The 6,171-nt window shown below is 41.8% G+C and overlaps 1 pseudogene; it reads left to right on the forward strand.

Moving 5' to 3' along the window:
* The first annotated feature begins 2,330 nt into the window (after positions 1-2,330).
* LOC123241976 lies at positions 2,331-4,697 on the forward strand (annotated as a pseudogene).
* The last annotated feature ends 1,474 nt before the right edge of the window (positions 4,698-6,171 follow it).

Consider the following 6,171-nt stretch of genomic DNA (forward strand, 5'->3'; position numbering starts at 1 on the left):
AGAATCAAACCTAGGGCTTCTTAATTCTAAATCTACTGCCTACTCTTCCCACAATACAACACTGCCTTTCTCAGAGATCTAGAAAAATGGAAAGAAAGATATTATAGACCAATGAAAGCAAAAACAATAGAATATGGTTAGAGCAGTCATTCCCAAAGTGGGTGCCACCGCCCCCTGGTGGGTGCTGCAGTGATCCAGGGAAGCGGTGATGGCCACAGGTACATCTATCTTTCCTATTAATTGCTATTAAAATTAAAAAAAATTAATTTCCAGGGGCACTAAGTAATATTTTTTTTTGGAAAGGGGGCAGTAGGCCAAAAAAAGTTTGGGAACCACTGGGTTAGAGAGATAGGAGTGCTGAACTACAGTGCATATGGGAATATATGAAAGAAACATTGAATTGAGTGTGGAAAGGATCTCAGCATCCAACTAGTCCAGCCCACACAAAAAGTAGTTCCTACCATTGCTGTTGTTTAATTATTTCAGTTGTGTCTGCCTCTCCATGAACTCCTTTGACTTCCTTCCTTCCTTCCTTCCTTCCTTCCTTCCTTCCTTCCTTCCTTCCTTCCTTCCTTCTTTCTTTCTTTCTTTCTTTCTTTCTTTCTTTCTTTCTTTCTTTCTTTCTTTCTTTCTTTCTTTCTTTCTTTCTTTCTTTCTTCCTTTCTTCTGCCTTAGAGTCAATACTGTGTATTGGTTCCAAGGCAGAAAAGTTGTAAGGGCTAGGCAATGGAGGTTATTTGACTTGCCTAGGGTCATGCAGCAAGGAAGTGTTTGAAACTAGATTTGAACCCAGGACTTCTTGTCTCTATGACTGGCTCTCAAGTCAATGAACCACCTAGCTGCCCCACCCCCAACCCCTCATTTACAATTTTCTTGGATGAGACATTGGAATGTTTTGTTATTTGCTTCTTCAGTTCATTTTATAGATGAGGAAATAGAGGCAAACAGGATTTTAAGTGAGTTGCCCCATGTCACACAGTTAGCAAGTGTCTGATGATCTATTTGAACGCAGGTCTTCTTGACTCCAGACCTGGTGCTCTATCCACCGTGCCATCTAGCTGCCCAATTATACCCACTATTCCATACCCCAAACATGTTTATCACATAGTGATTGTTGTTGTTGGTGGTCCTTTGTTTTCAGAGCAACCAAAGACATCAGGGGGTGCTATCTTGACTTGTATGTGAATTCGATTTAAGTGAGGCAGAATTACACAGTTATCAGCCTCACTCCCTTACAGATGGTACTGGAAAGATGGAAGTTCCAAGCTTGGCATATAGTAAGCGCTTCAGAAAGCTTTATTTAATAAAGGGGAGCAAGCAATTCCCATTCAGAACAATAGCAGAAGAGGGATTTTCTGTGGATAGTGAGATGCTTTAGATGCTTCCATTTCCAGATGTCATTGCTCTGTTGGCAGCAAGCCTCAGAACCTTGGATGCCCTCCTAGAAGAGGTCTAGAAGCACCCAGAGGAATTTGTCCTGACCATTTAGACAGGAAAGACCACGAGGATGGAAATTCTGTTGTCTAGACTCCAAAGTTCATTTTGCCAAGCAGTGGGTACAGCTGCCAGACACCCGACAACATCTAGAAATCACTGAGGGTTGCTTTCCAAACATCCACACGTAGTGACTTTTATGGAAGATAGAAAAAAAGCATGCTTTTGGAAAGAGACTATATTTTTTAACACCTTTACTTTCTGCTTTAGAATCAATACTGTGTATTGGTCCCGAGACAGAAGTACAATAAAGGCTACACGATTGGGGTTAAGTGACTTTCCCAGGGTCACAGAGCCAGGAAGTGTCCGAAGTCAAATTTGAACTCAGGTTCTCCCATATCTAGGCCTGGCTCTAACCCATGGAGCCACCTAGCTGCCCCCAGACTACATTGTTAAAATGCCAATCAAAGGCTAAAAAAGCATTTTTGTTAACGAATCTGAGTTGTCTTTCACTGTGATGGGGAGGGAAATGAATAGGGAGGCATAGAACATCATCACGAAACTATCCCATTCATGTCAATAGATGTTCCACTAGGGAAGCCTTTGAGAACCTATATTCTCCTCTACACCAAAAAAATTGATAAATTATTTTTCTTTATATCTCTGATTTTAAAAGTTCTAGAGCCCGTCGCCACTCCCCCAGTACAAGGGGAAGCCTCTGGCTCCCTACTGTGTGGTCCCAGTTTTCAAAGCTCCTTTTCTCTTCCTCCTTACCAGGGGATGCCAAATGTTTAACACGTACTCTCTTCTTACAGTTGGCTCCTTAACTAAGAGTCCACTTCCCGTGTGAAAGACCTGTGACAGCAGATAGACCTGGGACTCTGGCAACAGAGCGAATGACATCTTTGACACTTTCTTACTCCTCGTCATCCACCTCCTCCTCTTCCAACCGTGGGTCAGACTCCAACCCCACCAACCTGCATCCTACAACTTATGTGCAGGATGGCCCATGGATGCACTAGAAAACTGGAGCTCCAGATTTGTAGCTTCTTGCAGAGGACCAATAACCTGGAGGAGAAGAGTAGGACCATGCCTGCTTTCAAGGAAGGCTGTCCTCGAAGAATCTAATATCGTGCGAGAACAATAAGTGGGAGGCACAGTTCTGCCAAACTGAGACAGATTTTTGCCAACCTATTTGCTAGAGACCTGCTCTGAGCAAAGAATGGGGAAGAGCCAACTGTGCAGTTCCTTTTGGAGGTGGTGGAGATCCTCCTCAACTACGTGGGGAAGATATTTGACAGATCAACCAAGGGTTGGACTTCCACCACCCACACCAGTTGCTGGAGGGAATGGAGGGCTTCAACCTAGAGCTATCTGACCATGCTGAGTCCTTAGAGCAGATGCTCATGGAAGGCAGAAATACTTTGAAGTATGGAGTTTGGACAGGTCATCCTCGATTCTTCAACCAGCTTTCTTCTGGACTACATATTATTGGCTTAGCTAGTGAGTGGCTGGCATCAACTGCCAACACCAATATGTTTACATGTGAAATTGCTTCAGTGTTTGTCCTCACGGAGCAAATAGTACTTAGGAAGATGCAGGTGATTATTGGATGGCCACGTAAAGATGGCGACAGCTTATTTTCCTCCGGGAGCGCCATATCCAATACGTATAGCACCCTGGCTGCTCAATAGAAGTACTTTCGAGAAAGCAAAACCCAAGGTCTGGCTGCTGTTTCCAAACTTGTCCTCTTTACTTCAGAACACAGTCACTATTTAATAAAGAAGATGGGGGTACACTTGGCTTTGGAACAGAAAATACTATTCTAATAAAATGCAACAAAAGGGGGGAAATCATTCCAGCTGATTTGGAGGCAAAAATTCTCAAAGCCAAGAAAAAGGGATGTGTTCCTTTTTATGTCAACACAACTGCAGGCACAACTGTGTATGGAGCTTTTGATCTGATTCCTCAGATGGCAGAGATATGCCACAAATATAACCTTGGGTTGCATGTCGATGCTGCCCGGGGAGGAGGGCTCCTCATGTCCCAGAAACACCGCCACAAGCTCAGTGGCATAGAAAGAGCCAACCCAGTTATGTGGAACCCTCACAAGATGATGGGCATTCTGTTACAGTGCTCTGCCATACTCCAAGAATGCAATCAGATGTGTGTGGGGTACCTATTCCAGCAAGATAAGCAACATGACGTTTCCTATGACCCCGGTGACAAGTGTGGCTGCCACGTGGGCATTTTCAAGTGTTGGTTGATGTGGAAAGCTAAGGATTCAGTGGGATTTGAAAGTCATGCCAACAAGTGCCTGGATTTGGCAGAGTATCTCTATGTGAAAATTAAAAATGGAGAAGAATTTGGAATGGTTTTTGAGGGTGAGCCTGAACACACAAATGTTTGCTTCTGGTACTTTCCTCAAAGTCTCAGGGGTGTCCCCGGCAGTGATGAGAGATGACAAAAACTTCACAGAGTGGCGTCCAAGATTAAAGCTCTGATGCTGGAGTCTGGTACAACTATGGCTGGTTATCTGCCTCGGGGAGGCAAAGCCAACTTCTTTGGCATGGTTATCTCAGTTATATGTATACAGTTAGAGAAAAGCATTTATATGTATAATGAGTAGGACCTTAGTAATAAGCAGCTTGTTTTTTACTTTCAGAGAGCCAATTCTTCCTTCAACAGTTACCGAGGAGTGTGTAACATGCTACAAACAAGGTTGCTAAAGGAAAACAGGAAAGCTTTTCTAAAACTGCAGTTCTGTAGATACAAAGGAAGATACAATTAGCAGGACTTACTCTCAGTTAGTTCTCTCCTGCCTGACCTAATGAATTAGGCAAAGGCAGAGCTAAAACTAAGGAGGAACAAGAGAGGCTTTGCCCCAGGATGCCAACATTTAGAGGGCACTGACAGCGCTTGTCAATTCCTTCAGTATGTAGAAATGTCTGAACTTACCCCTTTTAGGAAGAAAAATTTGTCAAAATCAGAAGCTGTCAGATGGCTGTAGCTCCCTTCCCCAGTTGGCCTGAATCTCAGGTGAACTTCTTTCAAGTCACATTATGCTCCATTTCCAGGTGATGACTTTACCAGCAGCATCTTCTAGGTATCCTGGGGTGTCTCCCTCCTCCCAAGGGATCTTGTATGTTTGGGATCCAACATATTTTCCCAAGGTCTCTTCCTCCCACCCACTTCGCTTGCCCCAGTTAAATTTGTCTTGCTGTTTGTTTCAGGCACAGGCATCTTATGGTGCTTGCTGTTAGATTAAAATTAATATCTCCAAATTCTTCTTTTCTATAAAGTTTATTAATAATCACTTGAAATAGAGAAAGTAGATAAGCACAGATTTAAAGTCTCTTTCCTACTCTAAATCTGACCACATGTAGCTTATCCTGCAGGATTCTCCATCCGCCTCACCTGCTGTGCTCAGGGAAGTAGAGACAGGTGGGGTCCACACACACCCTTTTATTTACATTCATGGATGCAGTGCTGGCATGCAAAAAATGGGATGAACTGGGTCAGCAATCCAAGAGGGGAAGGGGATGAAACTCCCTCTACACAATCCCTCCTGTGATTCTATTGGGAGATGAGCATGTTGAAATCTCCCAGATTTATATGCCTCTTCTCCCCAATGAATTATTTCACATAACTAGCTTATACCTCTAAAGATTCTGACTAGAGGTACATAACTTATTGCACTTTATAAAGGGGAATATTACAACAATTTGGGGATAAGAGAGAAAGAAAAGAGGAAGAAAACAAAAAATGATTGATAGACACATTGACGAAATGTCAGTTGGGGGCAGTCCCCTTTGACATAAGAGTTTACATTCAGAATAAGTACATTCAACCCCCCTTCAGTTCAGTTAATTATATCCCAAAGTTCATTCTGGATCTTTTGGTGCAGTGTGTGGTTTCTACAGGCATCCTTATGGCATCTTTTCCCAAAAAATCTGCTTTCTTGATTCGAGGTGTTGGTGAGTTTCTTTTCCTGAAATTTCTCCAAAAGATTTTAAACCTTGGATTTTAGGATAATTACACAATAGCCCCTGAGAAGGGTCTTGAACAATTCCAGAATCACTCCAGGATACACAACTGAGTAATGAGGTATATGAATCAATTGCCAAAAGAAAACCTCTCCACCCCAAAATCCCCAAAATTAAATTCTGGATTAAAAAATAATGATGATAAAAAATAAAAATCTTACAATTATAAAATTCTGCCCAAGCTTCAGAACTTCTCATTACGCCTCTGGAAAAGGCACCATCTGCTGCCCGAACCTCTCCATTAGAGTTATAGTAGGAGATTTTAGTAAGTAGTCCAGTCCTTGTTAAAAGGCATAGTCTTACTATATTTTTAGAGATTACTTTGTGTAGATTGTGTGTATTATTGTTAAATTTCTTTGTGGGGAAAAAAGGAGCACTTATCGCGTTTTCAATAACTGTTCTGTTGTAGGTATATGAAATATTTGTTTCATTCAAATGCAGTGATCTACCATATTAAGAGGCATCTTACATTTTTTTCCATTTGGAATGGATCTTATTTATGTTACTGAAGCAAGTATGAAATCATGTTTATGGTATTTTAGTATATTTGTGAGCCAAGGAGAAAAGAGTAAAAATGAATGAAACTTGCATTTCTGTTAGTGCCCTTAAAATAATCATGTATCTGTCTTTAAAAGGAATTTGGATATTTTAGATAAAGCTGGATATACAGAAATCCCTTGACTACAACAGA

The sequence above is a fragment of the Gracilinanus agilis genome, chromosome 3 (genome assembly GCF_016433145.1).
Source record: "Gracilinanus agilis isolate LMUSP501 chromosome 3, AgileGrace, whole genome shotgun sequence".
NCBI classification, from domain to species: domain Eukaryota; kingdom Metazoa; phylum Chordata; class Mammalia; order Didelphimorphia; family Didelphidae; genus Gracilinanus; species Gracilinanus agilis.